The following is a 27,317-nucleotide window of genomic DNA, read 5'->3' as shown; positions in this document are numbered from 1 at the left end:
AAATATGCATGCTGCCTTCAACAGCTCCCATTTCTTCTCTAAGTGAGTGCACTGCCTGTAGGAAGCAGGTATTTATCCTCTTCTGCATGCTGTAAGTTTGACCATGGGGCTTAGTTAGGAAGCCCACTGGGCTCTTAAGCTAAGATATATCCTCTGATGCAGTTTTAACAATTGTGTGACATTTTTATTTCCATATGCCTTACTCTTTGTCTTAATTCTCACTTTGTTTATGATCTAAACAGGAAAGAAGGGCCCTGTTTATTAGCCTCCTTTGAAGACTCCCAAGGCAAGATGTGTCAGAAGCCCCAAAATGGGTCTTTTCAAAAAGATACATACAACCCAATGTTCACGGTAGCACTATTTACAATAGCTGGGGCATAGAAGCAACCTAAATGTCCAACAACAGAGAAATATACAAAAAGGATGTAGCACATATATAAAGTGAATTATTGCTCAGGCATAAAAAGAAATGAAACAGTATCATCTGAAGAAATGTGGACAGACCCAGAAACTGTCATAGTGAAGTAAGTCAAAAAGACAAAAACAAATATCATATAATATCACTTACATGTAATATCTAGAAAAATGGTAAAGATGAACTTATTTGCACAGCAGAAGGCAAGAGCCACATGTAGAAAACAAACACATGGATATCAAGGGAGGAAGGAAAGGGTGAGATGAACTGGGAGGTTGGGATTGACATATATACACCACCATGTGTAAAACAAGTAATTAATCAGGACTTATTGCATAGAACAGAAAACTCTACTCAATGCTCTGTGGTGACCTAAATGGGAAGGAAATCTAAAAAAGAGGGAATATATGTTTTTGCATAACCGATTCACTTTGCTGTATAGCAGAAAACCGTGGTCCCCAAGCTTTGTGGACCAGGAGCCAGTTACAAGGAGACCATTTTTCCATGGACTGTGTGGGGGTGGTGGTTTCGGGATAATTCAAGTGCATTACATTTATCATGTACTTTATTTCTATTATTCATCTATCAGCTTCACCTCAGATCATCAGGCGTTATATCCCAGAGGTTAGGGACCTATTGTAAAGCACCTGTATCTCAATAAAAATTAATTTTAAAAAGCAAGCAAGCAAACAAACAAAAGAGTCTGCCCTTTGACCCAGATATTCTGAGTCTAGGAATTTAACCAAGGAAAAAATTCAGTAATTCAGTCAAAGATTTCTATAAAAAGTGTCCATCAGTATTTTAAAAACTATAAATGTTATTTAAAAATTAACCAATGAGTGAAGAAAATACTATTCCCATGTGATAAAATGGGATGTAATCCTACCAAACCATTTTTTTTCCAAAGAGTGTTAATGACATTGGGAAAATTCTTAGGGAACAATGTGAAGTGGAAAAAAAATGATACAAACACTATAAATATATATAGATTCACACACACACAGTTGTTTAGTCACTCAGTCATGTTCGACTCTGCAACTCCATGGTCTGCAGCACACCAGGCTTCCCTGTCCTTCATCATCTCCCAGAGTTCACTCAAACACACACAGAGGCACACTTGAATTTAAAAGATATATTGACAGTATGTGTTCATCTTCTAGGAACAAACTAGCTTTGCTTCTTTTTCCCAACAGAGAAACCCAAGCGTGGATGTATACTGTGGCCCTTTAGACTGCATCTCATTCCTACAATGATGGAAAATGGCACCGGATTGTGGAAAGCAAGTCAGAAAGGGTTGAATTCTTTTGATTCTGTCTCCTGCCTACTGTCCTGCTATGTCCTTTCCTCTACCTCGGATTCCATGTCTGAAGGAACTGGAGTCATTGATCTCCAAGACCCTTTCATGTTCCAACATGTGAGGACCCATGATCTTATCACTATAAACTTTATGCCCAATCATTCAAGCCAGTTAAGCTAGAAGGCTGACAATTCTTTAGCAAATCTGATCTCTGTTGTCTAATTAAGTCACCGTAACACACAATAGGCTAAATGGTGCAGTACTAGTTCTTCTAAACATTTTTCAAGTTACCAGGATGATTTACAGAAATCATCCATAACTCCATACTTAACAATTTCCTTTTTCTCTTGCCCTCATTCTTTCTCACAAGTCTTTCTTCTGAAAATAGAGGAGGGAAAAGATGTTGGCTTTCTAATTTTTAAACACATTATCATTTAAAACCCTCAATGACTTTGTAAAACAAGGAAAAAAGCTTTATGGAATATTTCTTCCTGCAGATGCAAAGGCACTTAAAAAGTCATGTGAAAAAAAGGCATATAAAAAAAGAAAACTGGTATCATTTTGTATTTGTTTTTAAAACAGGGGAAAATAATTATTGCTATTCAGTTGCTCAAGGAAATGCCATCATTCTTAATTTCTCATTGTTTATTCTACTGACATAACACAAAAAAAATGATTTAGTTTTTTTTTTTTTCTTTTTACCTAATAATTTCATAAGCTCTAGTTGTCTCAGAAAGATATGACTCACTTCAGGTTGAGGCCTGCTGGATCCTTTCTGTCTAAAATGGGACATTATCCTATGATCACCTCAGCCCATACCTTTCAGATAAAAGAGGGACTTTAATAAAATAGAAATAACCATGACTCTCTTTCCAGAAGAGAGGTCTTGTATCTCACTGTGTTTTAATTAAGCAATAAGTTAGATGTCAAGAGCAATTACAGCCTTGAAGGTCAAAGCTTGCTTAATTAAAAAATTGGAAGAGCCTCTCCTTGTTCAACTATTTGGAAAGCACTAGAGACCTATAACATCTACTTGGGGAATCAAAGGAAATGAAGTTGTAGTCAAACAGGCTAATACTTTGCCTTGGAATTCAGACTCATGCTCCCTCCTGCTAGATAGCATTGGCCTCCACACAAGCCCATAAATTTGATACATAAATTGAACGTATGGCATTATGACCCAAGGCAGCAAACAGGTAATGTTCTGAAAGTGCTATTAAATGGCAGAGAATTTCAGCTAGATTTTAGGTTTCTGCTGGTGGGAAGCAAACGCTAAAAAATTGTTAAATCTTTGATGCGTCCTTATTCCCAGTATATTTTCCTTTTTTCAGGCATGGTCCTAGAAGTGCTTTCATTAGAAATGTCTCAGGAATTTGATGCAATACACGCTCCACAGCCCTCTCCCAAATCACTGAATCAGAAACTCTGGAAATGGGCCCCTAGAATCTGCATTTTACTAATCCCCTAGGTGATTCTTAGGTACCAAAAAATTGAGTAACTATGGATATAATGTATTTTTTTCTCATTTTATCAGTGAGATGAAATATCTTTGCTAAACACATCTGGGGTCAGAATTACAACCCATGCCTTCTCATTTCCTGTTCATATTCTTTTCCACCAACCAAATCAGACTACCCATGTAGTCTGAACCCATGCAACCAGACTTTTTCACATTTGGGTTAAGAGATATGTTTTGAATATTCTTGAATATTCTTGAGTATTTGAATATGCTGCTGCTGCTGCTAAGTCACTTCAGTCGTGTCCAACTCTGTGCAACCCAATAGACGGCAGCCCACCAGGCTCCCATGTCCCTGGGATTCTCCAGGCAAGAACACTGGAGTGGGTTGCCCTTTCTTTCTCCAATGCATGAAAGTGAAAAGTGAAAGTGAAGTCGCTCAGTTGTGTACAATTCTTAGCGACCCCATGGACTGCAGCCCACCAGGCTCCTCCATCCATGGGAATTTCCAGGCAAGAGTACTGGAGTGGGGTGCCATTGCCTTCTCCGATTCTTGCCCTAAATGACATTATTTGTCATAATGATTAATAGTATTCCCACGTTCAAGTTTTAAATGGTGTTAACTATAATTGTGTATCACAATCCTGACTACTATTCCTCTCAATCCATTCTTTCCTGTTTTCTATCATCTTGTAATCATATTTTATCATTAACATTTTCAGCTTCCTTGAATTTTAGCAATCTGAGCTATTCCTGAATTGAGAGACATTCATACCATCTCAAGATATTCCCACCATCATGCTCCTTTTGTAATTGGAAACCCAATTATCTAAATAACAAAAGCACCAAGATATAATTGATCTCAAAACTGTATGCAACCCTGAATTACAGAAAAAATACAGACCTAAGAGTTAGATCTGGTTTCTAATCCTTTCTCAGTCACTAACTCACTTTACAGAGAAGGCAATGGCACCCTACTCCAGTACTCTTGCCTGGAAAATTCCATGGATGGAGGAGCCTGGTAGGCTGAAGTCCATGGGGTTGCTAAGATTCGGACACGACTAGGTGACTTCACTTTAACTTTTCACTTTCATGCATTGGAGAAGGACATGGCAACCCACTCCAGTGTTCTTGCCTGGAGAATCCCAGGGATGGGGGAGCCTGGTGGGCTGCCATCTATGGCGTCGCACAGAGTCGGACATGACTGAAGCGACTTAGCAGCAGCAGCAGCAGCAACTCACTTTAAGCAGGACATTTCCATCTGAGCCTGCATTTTCTCTTTGGAAAAAGAAGAAACAATTCTTAAAAATAGGTTTCTTTTCAGTTCTTTCATGCTGTGAAGGAAAGCAGAAAAACCAGGACCCTATGCTGTCATTAAATCACATTGTTCTTAAGGAGTGTGAACAAGCAGGAGATGCAAAAGTATGTCAAGCTGCCAAAGAAACAACTGTCAGTGCATTCTGTTATTTGGCTGGAGAGGAGCTCCAGGAATAGTTGAGTTCCCTGTGGTTAGAGGGGAAGAAATGAATGAGCTCCTATAGGAGGTGTTAATGAGGTCCCAGGATTTGTGTGGGAGGGCAGAAGAGACTACTGGGGGGAAATATCTCCAGAGGATGTGGTCCAGGCTTTGCTCTTTCTGCAAGGGCTAAGGAGAGGAGGGAGGAAAAGGCTCCTCAAAGCAGCAGAGAAATTTGATTTGAAGTGTAGGAAGCTCCACTTAGAACATGCTATGGCTAAACAATTCAACCTAATTACAGCATTCTCAAATGACTCGGACACAATTGAGCAACTTCACTTTGACTTTTCACTTTAATGCATTGGAAAAGGAAATGGCAACTCACTCCAGTGCTCTTGCCTGGAGAATCCCAGGGACGGGGGAGCCTGGTGGGCTGCCATCTATGGGGTCGCACAGAGTCGGACATGACTAAAGCGACTTAGTAGCAGCAGCAGCAGCAAGTGACTCGGGAAGAAATGCACATGTGAGATTGATGTTTTCTCAATAATTCCACAGTTAAGAAACAAAAAGTAATAGAAACACACCCCAGGTACCTAATTACCAATGATACGTTATGACATGTCAGGCAATTCTGGAGACCTTTGGACTCTGGATTTCAGTGTCACCTGTCACAATTTAAGCATGCTTTGATGCCTCTAAGAATCCTTTTCTTTCTCATAGATCGGAATTAGTACTGCCTTCCCTATCTCTCTCAAATGATGGAAAAGGAACAAAAATCAGTATGAGATGGTATGATGTAGTCATACTAAACTTATTATTCAAAAAGTAGAGACAAAAAAACCGATTAAGGAAATATATCGAATTTCAATCACTGCTGTTTCATTTTCCAAATGGGTGACCTTGCATGTGTTTCATTTGAAACTTCCATTCCTCTGTTTCTTATATAGGAAAAGAAAATCAGTAAGAAAATTACTAACTACTTTCCATGATTGTTTTGAAGACTACCTGAGATGAAGTACACTGTCTGTCTTAGGGAATGTCAGAGTGAACGCTATCCATTATATCATCACCACCATCACGGTCCTCATCGCCATCATCATTGCTACATCATCCTTACACTCTGCTTACTTACACTACTCTTATAAGAAAGTATGAAGAACACAAAAGAAAAGAAATGTATGATTACTGCTTTGTCTCCTCTTAATGTTCTAGGGATAGAAGACTTGACCCCAAACTAACCAAGAGCCAAAAGGAGGAGCATCTAGAGGAGAATTGACAGATAGACCCAGAGCCTTCATTCCTAGTCAGGTATGTCTTTATTACCAACTACTTGATAGGTTTACCGTATTTCTAACCATATCATCTTTCCTATTTATGCCTTTATATAAAATTTTTTACATCCTGTTACATTTTTGTTGTGAAGCATAACACAAATACAGATACAGATATTTAAAACCTAAGTGGACAATCCAGTATACTAATGTAAAATAAAGGCATGTGTAACCATAACCTGGGTAAAGCAAGAGACAAAAACAGTCACTCACTTCCTTCTGCTCTAATTTAATTCCTTCTCTCCCATAGGAAAAAAAAACACTCTCCTGAGTTTTATCTTATTCACTTCCTTGATTTTCTTTATCATTTTACTACCTAAGCATGCCTTTCTAAATACTATATAGTTTGGAGGTTTTTAAATATTACTGTATTATGTAAATTCAATTTACTCACTGTAATTTGCTCATTTAAAATGTACAAGTCAATGGCTTTAATACATTCCCAGAGTTGTATAATCATCACTAAAACCAATTTTTTTATCAATACTTTTTATTATTATTATTTTAAATTTTATTTTATTTTTAAACTTTACAATATTGTATTGGTTTTGCCAAATATCAAAATGAATCTGCCACAGGTATACATGTGTTCCCCATCCTGAACCCTACTCCCTCCTCCCTCCCCATACCATCCCTCTGGGTCGTCCTACTGCACCAGCGCCAAGCATTCAGTATCGTTCATCAAACCTGGACTGGCGACTCACTCCATATATGATATTATACGTATTTCAATGCCATTCTCCCAAATCATCCCACCCTCTCCCTCTCCCACAGAGTCCATAAGACTGTTCTATACATCAGTGTCTCTCTTGCTGTCTCGTATACAGGGTTATTGTTACCATCTTTCTAAATTCCATATATATGCGTTAGTATACTGTATTGGTGTTTTTCTTTCTGGCTTACTTCACTCTGTATAATAGACTCCAGTTTCATCCACCTCATTAGAACTGATTCAAATGTATTCTTTTCAATGGCTGAGTAATACTCCATTGTGTATATGTACCACAGCTTTCTTATCCATTCATCTGTTGATGGACATCTAGGTTGCTTCCATGTCCTGGCTATTATAAACAGTGCTGCGATGAACATTGGGGTACACGTGTCTCTTTCCCTTCTGGTTTCCTCAGTGTGTATGCCCAGCAGTGGGATTGCTGGATCATAAGGCAGTTCTATTTCCAGTTTTTTAAGGAATCTCCACACTGTTCTCCATAGTGGCTGTACTAGTTTGCATTCCCACCAACAGTGTAAGAGGGTTCCCTTTTCTCCACACCCTCTCCAGCATTTATTGCTTGTAGACTTTTGGATCACAGCCATTCTGACTGGTGTGAAATGGTACCTCATAGTGGTTTTGATTTGCATTTCTCTGATAATGAGTGATGTTGAGCATCTTTTCATGTGTTTGTTAGCCATCTGTATGTCTTCTTTGGAGAAATGTCTGTTTAGTTCTTTGGCCCATTTTTTGATTGGGTCATTTATTTTTCTGGAGTTGAGCTGTAGGAGATGGTTGTATATTTTTGAGATTAATTGTTTGTCCGTTGCTTCATTTGCTATTATTTTCTCCCATTCTGAAGCCTGTCTTTTCACCTTGCTTATAGTTTCCTTTGTTGTGCAGAAGGTTTTAAGGTTAATTAGGTCCCATTTGTTTATTTTTGCTTTTATTTCCAATATTCTAGGAGGTGGGTCATAGAGGATCCTGCTGTGATGTATGTCAGAGAGTGTTTTGCCTATGTTCTCCTCTAGGAGTTTTATAGTTTCTGGTCTTACGTTTAGATCTTTAATCCATTTTGAGTTTATTTTTGTGTACGGTGTTAGAAAGTGTTCTAGTTTCATTCTTTTACAAGTGGTTGACCAGTTTTCCCAGCACCACTTGTTAAAGTGATTGTCTTTAATCCATTGTATATTCGTGCCTCCTTTGTCAAAGATAAGGTGTCCATATGTGCGTGGATTTATCTCTGGGCTTTCTATTTTGTTCCATTGATCTATATTTCTGTCTTTGTGCCAGTACCATACTGTCTTGATGACTGTGGCTTTCTAGTAGAGCCTGAAGTCAGGTAGGTTGATTCCTCCAGTTCCCTTCTTCTTTCTCAAGATAGCTTTGGCTATTCGAGGTTTTTTGTATTTCCATACAAATTGGGAAATTATTTGTTCTAGCTCTGTAAAGAATACCATTGGTAGCTTGATAGGGATTGCATTGAATCTATAAATTGCTTTGGGTAGTATACTCATTTTCACTATATTGATTCTTCCAATCCATGAACATGGTATATTTCTCCAACTGTCAGTGTCCTCTTTGATTTCTTTCACCAGTGTTTTATAGTTTTCTATATAGGTCTTTAGTTTCTTTAGGTAGATATATTCCTAAGTATTTTATTCTTTCCGTTGCAATGGTGAATGGAATTGTTTCCTTAATTTCTCTTTCTGTTTTCTCATTAGTAGTGTATAGGAATGCAAGGGATTTCTGTGTGTTGATTTTATATCCTGCAACTTTACTATAGTCATTGATTAGTTCTAGTAATTTTCTGGTGGAGTCTTTAGGGTTTTCTATGTAGAGAATCATGTCATCTGCAAATAGTGAGAGTTTTGCTTTTTCTTTTCCAATTTAGATTCCTTTTATTTCTTTTCCTGCTCTGATTGCTATGGCCAAAACTTCCAAAACTATGTTGAATAGTAATGGTGAAAGTGGGCACCCTTGTCTTGTTCCTGACTTTAGAGGAAATGCTTTCAATTTTTCACCATTGAGGATAATGTTTGCTGTGGGTTTGTCATATATAGCTTTTATTAGGTTGAGGTATGTTCCTTCTATTCCTGCTTTCTGGAGAGTTTTTATCATAAATGGATGTTGAATTTTGTCAAAGGCTTTCTCTGCATCTATTGAGATGATCATATGGTTTTTATTTTTCAATTTGTTAATGTGGTGTATTACATTGATTGATTTGCGGATATTGAAGAATCCTTGCATCCCTGGGATAAAGCCCACTTGGTCATGGTGTATGATCTTTTTAATGTGTTGTTGAATTCTGATTGCTAGAATTTTGTTAAGGATTTTTGCATCTATGTTCATCAGTCATATTGGCCTGTAGTTTTCTTTTTTTGTGGCATCTTTGTCAGGTTTTGGTATTAGGGTGATGGTGGCCTCATAGAATGAGTTTGGAAGTTTACCATCCTCTGCAATTTTCTGGAAGAGTTTGAGCAGGATAGGTGTTAGCTCTTCTCTAAATTTTTGGTAGAATTCAGCTGTGAAGCCGTCTGGACCTGGGCTTTTGTTTGCTGGACGATTTTTGATTACAGTTTCAATTTCCATGCTTGTGATGGGTCTGTTAAGATTTTCTATTTCTTCCTGGTCGAGTTTTGGAAAGTTGTACTTTTCTAAGAATTGGTCCATTTCTTCCACGTTGTCCATTTTATTGGCATATAATTTTTGATAGTAGTCTCTTATGATCCTTTGTATTTCTGTGTTGTCTGTTGTGATCTCTCCATTTTCATTTCTAATTTTATTGATTTGATTTTTCTCCTTTGGTTTCTTGATGAGTCTGGCTAATGGTTTGTCAATTTTATTTATCCTTTCAAAGAACCAGCTTTTGGTTTTGTTGATTTTTGCTATGGTCTCTTTTGTTTCTTTTGCATTTATTTCTGCTCTAAGTTTTAAGATTTCTTTCCTTCTACTAACCCTGGGGTTCTTCATTTCTTCCTTTTCTAGTTGCTTTAGGTGTAGAGTTAGGTTATTTATTTGACTTTTTTCTTGTTTCTTGAGGTGTGCCTGTATTGCTATGAACTTTCCCCTTAGGACTGCTTTTACCGTGTCCCACAGGTTTTGGGTTGTTGTGTTTTCATTTTCATTCGTTTCTATGCAAATTTTGATTTCTTTTTTGATTTCTTCTGTGATTTGTTGGTTATTCAGCAGCGTGTTGTTCAGCCTCCATATGTTGGAATTTTTAATAGTTTTTCTCTTGTAATTGAGATCTAATCTTACTGCATTGTGGTCAGAAAAGATGCTTGGAATGATTTCTATTTTTTTGAATTTACCAAGGCTAGCTTTATGGCCCAGGATGTGATCTATCCTGGAGAAGGTTCCATGTGCACTTGAGAAAAAGGTGAAATTCATTGTTTTGGGATGAAATGTCCTATAGATATCAATTAGGTCTAACTGGTCTACTGTATCGTTTAAGTTCATGTTTTCTTGTTAATTTTTTGTTTAGATGATCTATCCATAGTTGTGATTGGGGTATTAAAGTCTCCCACTATTATTGTGTTATTGTTAATTTCTCCTTTCATACTTGTTAGCATTTGTCTTACATATTGTGGTGCTCCCGTGTTGGATGCATATATATTTATAATTGTTATATCTTCTTCTTGGATTGATCCTTTGATCATTATGTAGTGACCTTCTTTGTCTCTTTTCACAGCCTTTGTTTTAAAGTCTATTTTATCTGATATGAGTATTGCTACTCCTGCTTTCTTTTGGTCCCTATTTGCATGGAAAATCTTTTTCCAGCCCTTCACTTTCAGTCTGTATGTGTCCCCTGTTTTGAGGTGGGTCTCTTGTAGACAGCATATGTACGGGTCTTGTTTTTGTATCCATTCAGCCAGTCTTTGTCTTTTGGTTGGGGCATTCAACCCATTTACGTTTAAGGTAATTATTGATAAGTATGATCCCGTTGACATTTACTTTATTGTTTTGGGTTCGAATTTATACACCGTTTTTGTGTTTCCTGTCTAGAGAATATCCTTTAGTCTTTGTTGGAGAGCTGGTTTGGTGGTGCTGAATTCTCTCAGCTTTTGCTTGTCTATAAAGCTTTTGATTTCTCCTTCATATTTGAATGAGATCCTTGCTGGGTACAATAATCTGGGCTGTAGGTTATTTTCTTTCATCACTTTAAGTATGTCTTGCCATTCCCTCCTGGCTTGAAGAGTTTCTATTGAAAGATCAGCTGTTATCCTTATGGGAATTCCCTTGTGTGTTATTTGTTGTTTTTCCCTTGCTGCTTTTAATATTTGTTCTTTGTGCTTGATCTTTGTTAATTTGATTAATATGTGTCTTGGAGTGTTTTGTCTTGGGTTTATCCTGTTTGGGACTCTCTGGGTTTCTTGGACTTGAGTGATTATTTCCTTCCCCATTTTAGGGAAGTTTTCGACTATTATCTCCTCAAGTATTTTCTCATGGTCTTTCTTTTTGTCTTCTTCTTCTGGGACTTCTGTGATTCAAATGCTGTAGCGTTTAATATTGTCCTGGAGGTCTCTGAGATTGTCCTCATTTCTTTTAATTCGTTTTTCTTTTTTCCTCTATGATTTATTTATTTCTACCATTCTATCTTCTAATTCACTAATCCTATCTTCTGCCTCTGTTATTCTACTATTTGTTGCCTCCAGAGTGTTTTTGATTTCATTTATTGCATTATTCATTATGTATTGACTCTTTTTTATTTCTTCTAGGTCCTTGTTAAACCTTTCTTGCATCTTCTCAATCCTTGCCTCCAGGCTATTTATCTGTGATTCCATTTTGATTTCAAGATTTTGGATCAATTTCACTATCATTATTCGGAATTCTTTATCAGGTAGATTCCCTATCTCTTCCTCTTTTGTTTGGTTTGGTGGGCATTTATCCTGTTCCTTTATCTGCTGGGTAGTCCTATCTCTTCATCTTGTTTAAATTGCTGAGTTTGGGGTGTCCTTTCTGTATTCTGGCAGTTTGTGGAGTTTTCTTTATTGTGGCGTTTCCTCACTGTGTGTGGGTTTGTACAGGTGGCTTGTCAAGGTTTCTTGGTTAGGGAAGCTTGTGTTGGTGTTCTGGTGGGTGGAGCTGGATTTCTTCTCTCTGGAGTGCAATAAAGTGTCCAGTAATGAGTTATGAGATGTCTATGGTAAAACCAATTTTAAAAACATTTTCTTCACCCCAAAGGAAAGTCCATACTTATCAGCAGTCATTTTCCATTTTCAATCAAATATCCTAACCCTAGACAAAATAACCTACTTTCCTTATCTACATATAGAATTATTTATTCAGAACACTTCATAGAAGTGCTATCATACAATATACAGCCTTTCACATCTGCTTTCTTTCACTCAGCAAAATGTCTTTATGGTTCATCCATGATGTAGATACCTCAGTACTTCATCTCATTTTATTATTGAACAATATTCATTTGTATTTCCATATATATTATAATTCTCTTGTCAAGCTACACATATATGTATATACATATAAAAACTATTAGGATTTTGATTGAAATTTCACTGAATCTATAAGACACTTCAGTGATAATTCATAATTTCCGACATAGTATACCAATCCATGCTTATGGTATTTTCCTCCATTTATTTAGCTCTTCATTAAATTTTCTCAGTAATGTTCCACAATTATCTCTACAGGAATTTGGTACATCTCTTTGTAGATTTCATTCTAAGTACTTCATTTTTTTTCAAAACTGTCCTAAATGATGTGAAAATTGTATTTTCACAATGTTTAATGTTGGTAAACAGAATGAAGTCAGTTTTTGTACATTGATTTTTGTATTCAGCAAATTAGATATAATCTTGAACTCTTTTTATAATAATAATTTATATATAAATTAATATGTAATAATTTATATGTAATTTATATATTATATATTTGTAAATTATAAATTATATATAATATAAATTATATTATAAATTATATAACAATAATTTATTGTAATTAATATTTATATGTAAATCTAGTAATTTATATGTAAGTTATTTTGGATTGTCTACATATGTGATTAAATAACTCTTAATGATGGAAGTTATTTATTTCTAATCCTTGTGTCTTTTTTTTTCTTGCCTTAATGTACTGATCAGGATACCAGATGCAGTGTTAAGCAGAAGTTGTAATATTGGAACTGCTTACATTGCTTCTAATATCAAAGAAAAAAATTCAAGGTTTCACCATTAAGCATGACATCTGTTGTGATTTTTGTAAATACCTTTTATCATATGAAGAACATAACTACTGTTCTTAGTTTACTAGGAATTTTTATCCTGATTGGATGGTAAGCTTTATCAGATTTTCTCCTAATCTATTGATTTATTTTATCCATATTGTTAAATGTGATCAATTACACTGATTTAAAGATAAACAATGTGACTTTAATAAGATAAACTCAGCTTGATTATAATTGCATTATATTTTTTAAATAAATAGTGCTGGATTCCATTTGTTAATAGCATTTAATTTAGAATTTATGTAGATGTTCTTATATATATTGTGGATTGAAAGTAATATGATGCTTTCATGATTTAGTATTATGTTTTCATGATTATTAGTTTATTATAATTCAGTTCAGTTCAGTCTCTCAGTCATGTCCGACTCTTTGCGACCCCATGCATTGCAGCACGCCAGGCCTCCCTGTCCATCACCAACTCCTGGAGTCACTGAGACTCACGTCCATCGAGTCGGTGATGCCATCCAGCCATCTCATCCTCTGTCATCCCCTTCTCCTCTTGCCCCCAATCCTTCCCAGCATCAGAGTCTTTTCCAATGAGTCAACTCTTCGCATGAGGTGGCCAAAGTACTGGAGTTTCAGCTTTAGCATCATTCCTTCCAAAGAACACCCAGGGCTGATCTCCTTCAGAATGGACTGGTTGCATCTCCTTGCAGTCCAAGGGACTCTCAAGAGTCTTCTCCAACACCACAGTTAAAAAGCAACAATTCTTCAGTGCTCAGCCTTCTTCACAGTCCAACTCTCACATCCATACATGACCACTGGAAAAACCATAGCCTTGACTAGACGAACCTTTGTTGGCAAAGGAATGTCCCTGCTTTTCAATATGCTATCTAGGTTGGTCCTAACTTTCCTTCCAAGGAGTAAGCGTCTTTTATTTTCATGGCTGCAGTCACCATCTGCAGTGATTTTGGAGCCCAGAAAAATAAAGTCTGACACTGTTTCCATTGTTTCCCCATCTATTTCCCATGAAGTGAGGGGACCGGATGCCATGATCTTTGTTTTCTGAATGTTGAGCTTTAAGCCAACTTTTTCACTCTCCACTTTCACCTTCATCAAGAGGCTTTTCAGTTCCTCTTCACTTTCTGCCATCAGGGTGGTGTCATCTGCATATCTGAGGTTATTGATATTTCTCCCAGCAATCTTGATTCCAGCTTGTGTTTCTTCCAGTCCAGCGTTTCTCATGATGTACTCTGCATGTAAGTTAAATAAGCAGGGTGACAATATACAGCCTTGACAAACTCCTTTTCCTATTTGGAACCAGTCTGTTGTTCCATGTCCAGTTCTAACTGTTGCTTCCTGACCTGCATACAGATTTCTCAAGAGGCAGGTCAGGTGGTCTGGTATTCCCATCTCTTTCAGAATTTTCCACAGTTTATTGTGATCCACACAGTCAAAGGCTTTGGCATAGTCAATAAAGCAGAAATAAAAGTTTTTCTGGAACTCTCTTGCTTTTTCCATGATCCAGCAAATGTTGGCAATTTGATCTCTGGTTCCTCTGCCTTTTCTAAAACCAGCTTGAACATCAGGAAGTTCACGGTTCACATATTGCTGAAGCCTGGCTTGGAGAATTTTGAGCATTACTTTACATAATTAGTTTATTATTATTATTGGGTCTTATCTCCCTCTTGTTGGAGAGGAGCAGGGGGAATCAGTCATGAGTGCTTTATCTATTTAAAAAGTTATTTCAGAGAAACATTGTTTGGCTTTTTTGATTCTATTACATACTTGCAGTTTTAAAAAATTAATTTCTACTGCTATCCTCTCTGCTTTCTTTGTGTTTATTTTGCTATTCTTTTTTCTAATGTTTAGCTTCTTAATTTTCAGGTTTTTTAACCTTCTAGTATATACACTGATAGGAATGAACTTCCCTCTAATTTCTGTTTTAGCTATACCCATCAATTTTAAATTGTAGTGCTTTCCTATTATTATTCAGTTAAAATATATTCTAATATTCATTATAATCTTTAACCAAGAATATTCAGAAATATATTTCTTAATATCCAAATATATGTTATTGTCTATTAATTGTGTTGGGGTCACAACAAATACTCTATACAATTTCAAACATTGAAATTTATTCAAACTTCCTTTGTGACCATTTTTTATAAATATTCTACATGTGCTTGAAAAGAATATATGTTCTGCAGCCATGTGAACTTAATATTCTATTTATAACTACTATGTCAACTTTTTGGGCTTCCTGATAGCTCAGCTGGTAAAGAATCTGCCTGCAATGCAGGAGACCTGGCTTCTATCCTTGGGTGCAAAGATCCCCTGAAGAAGGGAGAGGCTACCCACTCCAGTATTCTGGCCTCGAGAATTCCACAGACTATATAGTCCATGGGGTTGCAAAAAGTTGTACACGACTGAGCGACTTTCACTTTCACCCTGCACTCAGGACTCTGCCATGAAAAGGACTCATGTCAACTCTTTAATGACACTGTTCAAATTCTCTAGATCCTAACTGATGTTTGATTTAATTATTCTATCAGTTACTAAAAGATGTGTATTAAAATTGTCTGATTAGTATTATACATTTGTCTACATCTCCTTGTATTTCTATTTTTTTCTTTATATATTTAGAGAAAGTGTTATGATCCACATAAGATTGTTCTGTCTTCCTGATGAATCAAACTTTTTAGTATTATGAAATGAGCTTAGCTCTAGTAAACCTTCTGCTGTAGGTTACTCATATGACCACACGAGCATTCTTTTAGTGAGTGTCTGCCAGCAGTGTACTTTTTTCCCCCTTCATTTTCAGTCTCTATGTACCTTTATGCACAGAGTGTTGAGTTTTTGCAGAAATCCCAAATAAGTCTTTCTTTCCTGTTTTTTAATCTTCATTCTAATCTCTTTTTTTTTAACTTCTACAGAGTGTTTGGATCCATTAAATGCAATGTATATTTCTGTGTGTTTTACATTTTCCTTCCTTGTTCTATGTTCTTTTTACTCTTCTCTGCCTTGTTTTGAGATTTGTTAAGGATTTTATATTTAATTTTTCTGTAAGTTTGAAATATATACTCTTCTTCTATTTTGTGTGTATTACCCCAAAATTACCTTTGTTTTTCATGCTCTTCATCCATGAAAAGACTTTAGCATACCTTAATTCCATTTACCTCCTTCACTACTGATGTGATACTGTTGCTGGATATGTGATCTCTTTATTTTTACATCCATGAGTGTAATTATTTATGCAATCAATATTCATATAGATTGACCCATAGGCTTATAAGTTTTTACTGCAAACCTCTGAGTTTCAAACTTCCAATTATTTTCTATTTTGACAGGCAAAGTTATACAAACTTTATATTGCTTATCACCTCAGTAAAATCTGATCAGTATGTGCCAACTGTCCACATTACTATCTCTATGGAGAAATGTGTGACTATTCATTTAAAATGGAATAAAGAGTATAAATAGGCTCAAGTCATTTAAGGTCAGGTTTACCTTACCTGACCTGATAAGTTCAGATCCAATCTTGCTGTTCTTAGCAGGCTTGGGATTTGGAATTGTGGATAAGAGATTGTGGGGCTTCCCTGGTGGCTCAGGGGTAAAGAATCTGCCTGCAATGCCGGACACTTGATCCCTGGGTTGGGAAGATCCCCTGGAGAAGGAAATGTCAACTCACTCCTGTAGTCTTGCCTGGGAAATCCCATGGACAGAGGAGCCTGGCTGGCTACAGTCCATGGGGCCACAAGAATCAGACACAACTTAGCGACTAAACCACCACCACATAAGAGATCAGAGGCAGACTTTACAGAGTATCTGGTTTGTAGACACTTCACAAATGCTGTTACTTAATTTGTCAGCAAGATTTTTTTACATAACACTTTCTTTTTAGCTGGATTGTGGGATTTGGGGGTCCTGAGTCCTTATCATTGCAAGTCCACAAGTCTAACTGGCACACATTCCTGTACCCAACATGCTTTTGCTGGAAAAACTGGAAAAATGAGCTTGTGATGCTGGGTTAACTTCACAGACAGCAGGTTCAGAGCAGGAGAGGCATCTCAACATACAGTCTCAGACTTTGTTATTCTCACATTATCCTGACTCTGAGAGTGGGAAGAATATATGACAGCTGGATGAAAACAAGAGATTCAAACCAAACAATGAAGGGCAAACGACAGTCAAGGAACAAAAGAAAATCTTCCTCACAGACGAATGATGTGGATGAAGATCCTGACAGGACCACTGGAAGGGAAGCAGACAAAGCGGGTGGTAATCAGCATCTACCTGTCTTGAATGGAGATATAAATAATCAGTTTCAGCTGGAAGGGCTTTACAGCTTCATAGATTTTATGCAGAAATAAATTATTTTCAACATGGAGTCAACATTTATTACATTAATTATACCATTATTCACATCTCTCTCCTAGAATGGTCCAACATGCATGCATTTTAAAATATGGATTTACAGAACTTCTTTTCATAAATCTCTCTTTTAAAAACCATTACATATTTTAAAGGGAAAAACCTTATTCCCTTAGTGGTTTCAAGTTTCCAAGCCCTAAAGAGGAAAGGACTGAAGAGTTAAATCTATCCTTGATAAACTCCTCAACTCACAACATCAAACAATCTTGGAGGTTAAAAGTGAACACTCTCTTTAAGATAATCTCAGTGAGACCTAAACAAATTGTTGCTGCCTTGTACAAGAATTCATTAACTGTATGAGAATTACTCATGCTATTTGGAGCCATTAGAAGCCAGAAAGACTGAAAAATAAGAAAGCAATGCTGAAGCAAAACATCAAAGGATAAAACCCCCAACACTTCAACTGATGCAGAGAAATGATTGCTTTCTTAAATTGTTGGTGGGAGAATGAAGTGTTATAATATAACCTTTTAGGAAATTAATCTGCCAATATTGGTACAAATAAAAAAACAATTTGACACAGCAATATCACTTTTGGGAAATCTAGCCTATAAAAACAGAAGTGCCAGTACATGACATTCTGCATACATACACAATGTTTATTCTTTCAACAAGCATTTATTGAGGACCTACTCTGTGCCCATCATGAAAGATAGGCAAAGGTTCTGGTCTTACAAAGCTTGCATTCCAAGAGACAGAGAGGGATGATAAATATATAAGGAAAAGTATACAAGATAAATGTTACCTAGAGACTAAATAGCCACTCCAGTGTTCTTGCCTTGAGAATCCCAGGGACAGGGGAGCCTGGTGGGCTGCCGTCTATGGGGTCGCACAGAGTCAGACACAACTGAAGCGACTTAGCAGCAGCAGCAGCAGCAGAGACTAAATAGAGTGATGTGATGATGTGCAACTTTGAAATGGGTGATAAAGAAAGGGCCTTCTAAGCAGGTAACATTTAAGGTGAGACTTGACCAATAAGAATCTGGCCTTGAAAAACTGCAATAATGCTTATACTTGTAAAATCTGAAATAACCTGAACTGAAGCAACAAAGTGATGGTTAGATTAATTACCTTATGGAATGTCATATGTCTACTAAAATAATGCCTAATTAGCATTGCAAACTTAAACATAACTTAAAAATTAATTTCTCGTCTTGCTTTTAAAAATTCTGCTCAATTTGCAGTCTGTCTCATTGAATGTATGGTGACTCTTCCATGAGTTTTTAGGATAAAACCCTTGGTACCATCTTTGTTTTTTTGTTTGTTTGTTTAATTTTATTTTATTTTTAAACCTGAAACACTGTATTAGTTTTGCCAAACATCAAAACGAATCCACCTCAGGTATACATGTGCTCCCCATCCTGAACCCTCCTCCCTCCTCCCTCCCCATTCCATCCCTCTGGATCGTCCCAGTGCACCAGCCCCAAGCATCCAGTATCGTGCATTGAACCTAGACTGGCAACTTGCTTCATACATGATATTACACATATTTCAATGCCATTCTCCCAAATCTTCCCACCCTCTCCCTCTCCAACAGAGTACATAAGACTGTTCTATATATCAGTGTCTCTTTTGCTGTCTCGTACACAGGGTTATTGTTACCATCTTTCTAAATTCCATATATATTCATTAGTATACTGTATTGGTGTTTTTCTTTCTGGCTTACTTCACTCTGTATAATAGGCTCCAGTATCATCCACCTCATTAGAACTGATTCAAATGTATTCTTTTTAATGGCTGAGTAGTACTCCATTGTGTATATGTACCACTGCTCTCTTATCCATTCATCTGCTGATGGACATCTAGGTTGCTTCCATGTCCTGGCTATTATAAACAGTGCTGCGATGAACATTGGGGTACATGTGTCTCTTTCCCTTCTGGTTTCCTCAGTGTGTATGCCCAGCAGTGGGATTGCTGGATCATAAGGCAGTTCTATTTCCAGTTTTTTAAGGAATCTCCACACTGTTCTCCATAGTGGCTGTACTAGTTTGCATTCCCACCAACAGTGTAAGAGGGTTCCCTTTTCTCCACACCCTCTCCAGCATTTATTGCTTGTAGACTTTTGGATCACAGCCATTCTGACTGGTGTGAAATGGTACCTCATAGTGGTTTTGATTTGCATTTCTCTGGTAATGAGTGATGTTGAGCATCTTTTCATGTGTTTGTTAGCCATCTGTATGTCTTCTTTGGAGAAATGTCTGTTTAGTTCTTTGGCCCATTTTTTGATTGGGTCATTTATTTTTCTGGAGTTGAGCTGTAGGAGTTGCTTGTATATTTTTGAGATTAGCTGTTTGTCCGTTGCTTCATTTGCTATTATTTTCTCCCATTCTGAAGGCTGCCTTTTCACCTTGCTAATAGTTTCCTTTGATGTGCAGAAGCTTTTAAGTTTAATTAGGTCCCATTTGTTAATTTTTGCTTTTATTTCCAATATTCTGGGAGGTGGGTCATAGAGGATCCTGCTGTGATGTATGTCGGAGAGTGTTTTGCCTATGTTCTCCTCTAGGAGTTTTATAGTTTCTGGTCTTACGTTTAGATCTTTAATCCATTTTGAGTTTATTTTTGTGTACGGTGTTAGAAAGTGCTCTAGTTTCATTCTTTTACAAGTGGTTGACCAGTTTTCCCAGCATCACTTGTTAAAGAGATTGTCTTTAATCCATTGTATGTTCTTGCCTCCTTTGTCAAAGATAAGGTGTCCATATGTGCGTGGATTTATCTCTGGGCTTTCTATTTTGTTCCATTGATCTATATTTCTGTCTTTGTGCCAGTACCATACTGTCTTGATAACTGTGGCTTTGTAGTAGAGCCTGAAGTCAGGTAGGTTGATTCCTCCAGTTCCCTTCTTCTTTCTCAAGATAGCTTTGGCTTATCGAGGTTTTTTGTATTTCCATACAAATTGGGAAATTATTTGTTCTAGCTCTGTGAAGAATATCGTTGGTAGCTTGATAGGGATTGCATTGAATCTATAAATTGCTTTGGGTAGTATACTCATTTTCACTATATTGATTCTTCCAATCCATGAACATGGTATATTTCTCCATCTATTAGTGAAACTATTAAAAATTCCAACATATGGAGGCTGAACAACCCACTGCTGAATAACCAACAAATCAGAGAAGAAATCAAAAAAGAAATCAAAATTTGCATAGAAACGAATGAAAATAAAAACACAACAACCCAAAACCTGTGGGACACGGTAAAAGCAGTCCTAAAGGGAAAGTTCATAGCAATACAGGCACACCTCAAGAAACAAGAAAAAAGACAAATAAATAACCTAACTCTACACCTAAAGCAATTAGAAAAGGAAGAAATGAAGAACCCCAGGGTTAGCAGAAGGAAAGAAATCTTAAAAATTAGGGCAGAAATAAATGCAAAAGAAACAAAAGAGACCATAGCAAAAATCAACAAAGCCAAAAGCTGGTTCTTTGAAAGGATAAATAAAATTGACAAATCATTAGCCAGACTCATCAAGAAACCAAGGGAGAAAAATCAAATCAATAAAATTAGAAATGAAAATGGAGAGATCACAACAGACAACACAGAAATACAAAGGATCATAAGAGACTACTATCAAAAATTATATGCCAATAAAATGGACAACGTGGAAGAAATGGACCAATTCTTAGAAAAGTACAACTTTCCAAAACTCGACCAGGAAGAAATAGAAAATCTTAACAGACCCATCACAAGCACGGAAATTGAAACTGTAATCAAAAATCTTCCAGCAAACAAAAGCCCAGGTCCAGACGGCTTCACAGCTGAATTCTACCAAAAATTTAGAGAAGAGCTAACACCTATCTTACTCAAACTCTTCCAGAAAATTGCAGAGGAAGGCAAACTTCCAAACTCATTCTATGAGGCCACCATCACCCTAATACCAAAACCTGACAAAGATGCCACAAAAAAAGAAAACTACAGGCCAATATCACTGATGAACATAGATGCAAAAATCCTTAACAAAATTCTAGCAATCAGAATCCAACAACGCATTAAAAAGATCATACACCATGACCAAGTGGGCTTTATCCCAGGGATGCAAGGATTCTTCAATATCCACAAATCAATCAATGTAATACACCACATTAACAAATTGAAAAATAAAAACCATATGATCATCTCAATAGATGCAGAGAAAGCCTTTGACAAAATTCAACATCCATTTATGATAAAAACTCTCCAGAAAGCAGGAATAGAAGGAACATACCTCAACCTAATAAAAGCTATATATGACAAACCCACAGCAAACATTATCCTCAATGGTGAAAAATTGAAAGCATTTCCTCTAAAGTCAGGAACAAGACAAGGGTGCCCACTTTCACCATTACTATTCAACATAGTTTTGGAAGTTTTGGCCACAGCAATCAGAGCAGAAAAAGAAATAAAAGGAATCTAAATTGGAAAAGAAGAAGTAAAGCTCTCACTCTTTGCAGATGACATGATCCTCTACATAGAAAACCCTCAAGACTCCACCAGAAAATTACTAGAACTAATCAATGACTATAGTAAAGTTGCAGGATATAAAATCAACACACAGAAATCCCTTGCATTCCTATACACTAATAATGAGAAAACAGAAAGAGAAATTAAGGAAACAATTCCATTCACCATTGCAACGGAAAGAATAAAATACTTAGGAATATATCTACCTAAAGAAACTAAAGACCTATATATAGAAAACTATAAAACACTGGTGAAAGAAATCAAAGAGGACACTAATAGATGGTACCATCTTTGACTCTGCATTTTGTTTTATAACCCATATCTGATCCCTCAGCAAATCTGGGAACTCAACCTTGAAAATCTATCCAGAATGTGGTCACTTCTTGCCACTTCTTGCCTACTTCCACCATCCTGTTCCAGCCTCTCCTTCCTAGATGATTATAACGGCCTTCCAACTGAGCTCCCTTCTCAGACCCTTGTTACCCTTTAATCTGTTCTCAGCACAGCAGCCAAAGTGATCCTGTTAAATGTCAATCATGGCGTGCTATTCCTTGGATCAAAACCATTCCGTCTCTTTCAGAGCAAAATCCAAAGTCCTTACAAGGACTTTCAATGCCCACCAGGGGCTGTCCCCCATCAGTGCTCTGACCTCCATCCTTGCTAATCCACCCTTCAATCAGTCACTTTACCCCTGGTTGTTAGTTGAACATGCAAGGACACTCCCACCAAGGGATTGGGTACTTATTCTTTCCTTTCCCCAAATATGATGCTCTTCCCACTAAAGTCCTCACCAGTTACACTAAAATGCAACCATCAATACTTCTAACGCCACCTCTTACTTTATTTCTCTCCTTACTATGTATTTTACTCAATTTTACTGTACATTGTCTCTCTCCCCATTATTAGACTACAAGTTCTAAGAAAGCCAAGTTTTGGGGCGGGGGAGGTTGCTTTTTAAAACTTTTAATTTTATATTAGGGTACAATCGATTAACAATGTTTTGGTAGTTTTAGGTGGATAGCAGAGGGACTCAGCTATATATCCATTCTCCCCTAAACTTCCCTCCCAGCCAGGCTGCCACATAACATTGAGCAGAGTTCTCTGTGCTATGCAGAACACCCTTGATGGTTATCCGGGGCTTCCCAGCTGGCAACCAGTGGTAAAGAACCCGCCTGCCAGTGCTCCTGCATATAAGAGACGTGGGCTCAATCCCTGTGTGTGGAAGGTCCCCTGAAGGAGGGCATGGCAGCCCACTCCATTCTTTCCTGGAGAATCTCATAGACAGAGGAGCCTGGCAGGCTACAGTCCAGAGAGTCACAAAGAGTCAGACATGACTGAAGCAACTTAGCCTGACATGGCACATTGGTTATCCATTTTAAATATGCTTTTTAAAAGACATTCACAAAATTAAATTGATATATATGTACATATGTATGAGTTCATAGATTCTTGTGGGAGAATATAAATCAGACTATTCACAGTGATTCCCTCAAGGGAGTAGAAGTAGAGGCAATGAGGCAGTTCACTATGGCTTTTCCTTAAGCATTTATGAATTAATGGACCTCTTATTATAAGGGTTACATTTGTGACCTTTTGAAAAAAAGCATTATAATTTAATTTTACATAAAATCCATTGATGTTAGCAAGAAAATGGATTTAAACTCCTCAGATCCAAAGAGTAACACATTTATCTATTTCACCATTTTTATCTGTAAAAACTGGACTCACATGAACATTCAGGATTGGTAGTTATTCACATAATCAAAGATCTGGGAATTTCTTTGATTATGTGAATAATCAAAGAAGTGGATTCTGGACTTCCCAGAGCTAGAAGCCATGCCAGGCTTCCTCAGTAAAAACATAGCTCCTGCATCATGACCATAATCTAAGTAAAGATTGAACAAATCAACCCTTATCCGGAGAGGTGTGTTTCATATTCTGATTAATATTGGCATTAGTGAAGTGAAGTCGCTCAGTTGTGTCCGACTCTGCGACCCCACGGACTGTAGCCTACCACTCTCCTCTGTCCATGGGATTTTCTAGGCAAGAGTACATTTCCTTCTCCAGAGGATCTTCCCAACCCAGGGACTGAACCTGGGTCTCCTGCATTGTAGGCAGACGCTTTACCATCTGAGCCACCAGGGAAGTCCATGAAGTGAAGTCAAGTGAAGTTGCTCAGTTGTGTCTGACTCTTTGCGACCCCACGGACTGTAGCCTACCAAGCTGCTCTGTCCACGGGATTTTCCAGGCAGTAGTACTGGAGTAGATTGCCATTTCCTTCTCCAGGGGATCTTCCCGACCCAGGGATCGAACCCGGGTCTCGCACATTGTAGACAGACGCTTTACCATCTGAGCCACCAGGGAAGTCCATAATATTGGGATCAGGGAAGCATTTAAGAAGACTGAAAACAAACAAAATACCATGTGTATACAGTCTTTTCTTATTTTGTTTTTCTCCAAATGAAGCAGTATCAGAGACAAACAAAAACACAGATAAAGAGGGTGTGGGGCTGAACAGCAGGCTCTCTGGCCTTCTCTGGGTAGCCTCTGAGACAGCCCAATGGAAGATTTAGGGGTCTGTGGAACCAGAAAATTTACAAATCATGATGTGGGCAGGGTGAAGAGCAGAAAAGAATGTGAATTCGCTAATAAAGTTGAAGAAATGCTTGAAATAAATAAGACAAGACAACTGTCTTCAACTATTTTAAGAATCAAGTTGACTTTCATGTGAGCAGGTGATAAAGTGTCTGCCTGCAATGCGGGAGACCTGGGTTCGATCCCTGGGTTGGGAAGATCCCCTGGAGGAGGAAATATCAACCCACTCCAGTGGTCTTGACTTCCCTGGTGGCTTAGATGGTAAAGCATCTGCTTACAATGCAGGAGACCTGGGTTCAATCCCTGGGCTGGGAAGATCTGGAGAAGGAAACGGCAACCCACTCCAGTATTCTTGCCTGGAGAATCCCATGGACGGAGGAGCCTGATAGGCTACAGTCCAGGGGGTCGCAAAGAGTCGGACACGACTGAGCGACTTCACTTTCACCTTCACTTTCCAGTAGTCTTGCCTGGAAAATTCCACAGACAGAGTAGCCTGGTAGGCTACAGTCCATGGGGTCACAAAGAGTCAGACACAACTGAGAGACTTCACTTTCACTTTTCTTTCAGAGAACATCAGTAAAAGTAGTGAAGGGAAGGCCCAAGAAGGCAACTTGCTTGAAATTAGGAAAAACAAACTGTTTGGAAAGCAGAGTTGGCCAATAGTGGAATGAATGGCCAAGTACCGGGTTGACCAAGAAGTTTGCTCGGGTAGTCAGAACAAACTTTTTGGCCAACCCATATAATAACAAACCTCCTAAGGAACTCAAGCAGAGATAGTACCTAGGTAACCAGATAGAAGTGCAATGCATGGCATCACTTACCTGAGGGAGATTACATCATTAAGATCCCTTCTGATTTTCAGTTCTAGGAGTTCATGTACTCAGACTCTTTGATTACAAATGATAGAAACTCTTTTTGTTTGTTTTAAACGTGCACAATGGAAAACCTCCAATTAGATCCTATCTTCAGATATGGCTTAATTCAAGAATTTAAGGTTCTGTGTCTCTTACCTCCCTCCCTTGAATCTTTTTTTTTTTTTTTTCCCTTGAATTCTCAGGCAGTTTCAGTATGTCAGCAAAGGCCTTCAACAATCCCAAGGTATGTTATCCTCATACACTGAAATCCTCAAGAGAGGAAAGATCCTTTTTCTCAATGACTCATGCAGGAGGATCTAGGGAGAAACCTTGACAGTCCCAGTTTTGTTCATGTACCACATTCATGTAGGTGGGACTCACTGCTTGGATAGTGGGTTGTGAGCCTGTACCCGTCGCAGGCAAAAAAGAGCCATGTGAATGACAATTCCACCAGATGGGGGTAGACCATTTCTCCAAAGGAAAACTATACTGTGCAGAAAAGGAATCAAGATCCATTATATTCTGGAAAAAAGCACATAAAGCCAAAAAGTTTGTTACATACATTTGATCACTTGAAGTGAAGAAGTGAAGTCGCTCAGTCATGTCCAACTCTTTGCAACACCATGGACTGTAGCCTACCACGCTCCTCTGTCCGTGAGATTTTCTAGGCAAGAGTACTGGACTGGGTTGCCATTTCCTTCTCCAGAGGATCTTCCCAACCCAGGGATCTAACCTGGGTCTCCTGCATTGTAGGCAGACGCTTTACCATTTGAGCTACCAGGGAAGTCTTTGATCACTTAGGTGAATTCAAAATGAGATAACAAAGAATATATAGTCACCTTGGCTCAGACAGTAAAGAATCTGCCTGCAATGCAGGAGACCTGGATTTGATTCCTGGGTTGGGAAGATATCCTAGAGAAGGGAATGGCTACCCACTCCAGGATTCTTGCCTAGGAAATCCCATGGACAGAAGAGCCTAGAGGGCTATAGCCTATAGGGTTGCAAAGAGATGGACACAACTTAGCGACTAACACTTTCACTTTCTTTTTCCCTTCACAGTCATCCTTTTGTACCTTACAATTAAGAAGGCACTTCCCTTGTAGCTCAGTCGGTAAAGAATCTGCCTGCAATTCGGGAGACCTGGGTTCGATCCCTGGGTTGGGAAGATCCTTTGGAGAAGGAAATGGCAACCCACTCCAGTATCCTTGCCTGAAAAATCTCATGGACAGAGGAACCTGGTGGGCTGCAGTCCATGGGGTCGCAAAGAGTCAGGCACGACTGAGCGACTAACGCTTACTTACTTACTTACTTAAAAAAAAAAAGAGAGAAAGCACTGAACCCTCTCACATGTTTTGGCTTAGAGAGCACTTTCCAGAATTAAGGGAGAAAATCATGCTGTTTTCACCACTGCACTGCAATGGCATGGTACTAGGATAAGGAGATGTGTGCTGTCACTGAATAGGTTTCTATAACAGATGGGAATTGCTTTTTCTTGAAATAGCTACTGATGTGGGGATGTTAAGATTAGCTAGGGCAATGGTGTTCCATTTGGAGCAACTTGTATTATGATAATCAACCTACCAGAAGGAGCTGTTAGTCATCCTTTCCCTGTTTAGAGGCAGAGCTTTGCAAATGAAAGAGAACAATATACATGTAGGATATACGTACCGTGTATGTTTTCTTTTCCCCTACATATAAGTAAGTGTAAGTGTTAGTCTCTCATAGTGCCCGACTCTTTGCGACCCCATGGACTGTAGCCCACCAGGCTCCTCTGTCCATGAGATTTCCCACACTGGAGTGGGTTGCCATTTCCTTCTCCAGGGGATCTTCCAACCCAGGGATCCCAACCCCCTACATATATGCAGACATTTATAGACTATGACCAAAATGAATCTACATGTTTCTGAAAAAAGGCAGAAAAGCCTCATGAGCAAGAAAGAGCAAGGTTTGGGGACCACTCTGTTCAAGTTCAGATCCTGACTCCATCACTTACTCACTTACCAGGGTATCTCATTATTTTATTTTTCTCATCTACTGCTAATAATAGCAACCATCACATAGATGATTCAATAGATTAAATGAGTTGACAGCTGAAAAAGAATTTTAAAGTATGCCTAGAACTCCATGAGTGCACAAGAAAGTT

At 38.0% G+C, this 27,317-nt stretch overlaps 1 long non-coding RNA gene across 4 annotated transcripts in view; it reads right to left on the bottom strand.

The window, feature by feature from the left end:
• Positions 1-27,317, bottom strand: part of LOC123335033 — a 280,541-nt gene that overhangs the window by 109,367 nt on the left and 143,857 nt on the right. The window contains exon 3 of one of the 4 annotated variants that reach the window (XR_006553285.1): positions 17,131-17,154. The exons of the other annotated variants lie outside the window; for them this stretch is intronic. This is a non-coding gene — a long non-coding RNA (uncharacterized LOC123335033). Of the gene's footprint in view, positions 1-17,130; positions 17,155-27,317 lie in introns of those variants that run through there. 4 annotated transcript variants of the gene reach the window in all.

Source organism: Bubalus bubalis, chromosome 9 (assembly GCF_019923935.1).
Source record: "Bubalus bubalis isolate 160015118507 breed Murrah chromosome 9, NDDB_SH_1, whole genome shotgun sequence".
In the NCBI taxonomy this organism is placed as follows: Eukaryota; Metazoa; Chordata; class Mammalia; order Artiodactyla; family Bovidae; genus Bubalus; species Bubalus bubalis.
The sequence above is the reverse complement of the archived record's forward strand: the minus strand, read 5'-3'. Positions and strand labels throughout refer to the sequence as shown.